Source organism: Triticum dicoccoides, unplaced genomic scaffold (assembly GCF_002162155.2).
Source record: "Triticum dicoccoides isolate Atlit2015 ecotype Zavitan unplaced genomic scaffold, WEW_v2.0 scaffold104253, whole genome shotgun sequence".
Lineage (NCBI taxonomy): Eukaryota > Viridiplantae > Streptophyta > Magnoliopsida > Poales > Poaceae > Triticum > Triticum dicoccoides.
Window position 1 is genome coordinate 1 of NW_021171446.1, and position 936 is coordinate 936.

Consider the following 936-nt stretch of genomic DNA (forward strand, 5'->3'; position numbering starts at 1 on the left):
GATAAGGGACGAAGACCGGGGTAACATGTCGGATGCGATCATACCAGCACTAAAGCACCGGATCCCATCAGAACTCCGAAGTTAAGTGTGCTTGGGCGAGAGTAGTACTAGGATGGGTGACCTCCTGGGAAGTCCTCGTGTTGCATTCCCTTTTTAATTTTTTTCGCGCCGCTTGCAAAACAAAACGCACGTGTAAGTAATATATTTACCGTGTTTTATTATTTTGCACGAGTGCGGTAAGTCATAGCTGGGTGCTCACGATTCACGGGTCCAGCGTCGGCGTTGTGGCGCGGCAAGCGTGCACTGGTGCGGTTGAGAGGGAGGGGTGGAAACCGCGTTAAACTCGTCTCCGTAGTTGAGAGGGAGCGGACAAAGCAATGTACAATCGTCTTTGTAGTGGAGCTGGGAGGGGCAAGGATAAGGGACGAAGACCGGGGTAACATGTCGGATGCGATCATACCAGCACTAAAGCACCGGATCCCATCAGAACTCCGTAGTTAAGCGTGCTTGGGCGAGAGTAGTACTAGGATGAGTGACCTCCTGGGAAGTCCTCGTGTTGCATTCCCTTTTTAATTTTTTTCGCGCCGCTTGCAAAACAAAACGCACGTGTAAGTAATATATTTACCGTGTTTTATTATTTTGCACGAGTGCGGTAAGTCATAGCTGGGTGCTCACGATTCACGGGTCCAGCGTCGGCGTTGTGGCGCGGCAAGCGTGCACTGGTGCGGTTGAGAGGGAGGGGTGGAAACCGCGTTAAACTCGTCTCCGTAGTTGAGAGGGAGCGGCCAAAGCAATGTACAATCGTCTTTGTAGTGGAGCTGAGAGGGGCAAGGATAAGGGACGAAGACCGGGGTAACATGTCGGATGCGATCATACCAGCACTAAAGCACCGGATCCCATCAGAACTCCGAAGTTAAGCGTGCTTGGGCGAGAGTA

The 936-nt window shown here is 51.8% G+C and overlaps 2 non-coding genes across 2 annotated transcripts; both read left to right on the plus strand.

Moving 5' to 3' along the window:
* The first annotated feature begins 30 nt into the window (after positions 1 to 30).
* LOC119342769 lies at positions 31 to 149 on the plus strand. Its single transcript, XR_005165709.1, has one exon. It is a non-coding gene; the product is annotated as a 5S ribosomal RNA (ribosomal RNA).
* A 297-nt stretch (positions 150 to 446) lies between these two features.
* On the plus strand, positions 447 to 565 carry LOC119342770. Its single transcript, XR_005165710.1, has one exon. It is a non-coding gene; the product is annotated as a 5S ribosomal RNA (ribosomal RNA).
* The last annotated feature ends 371 nt before the right edge of the window (positions 566 to 936 follow it).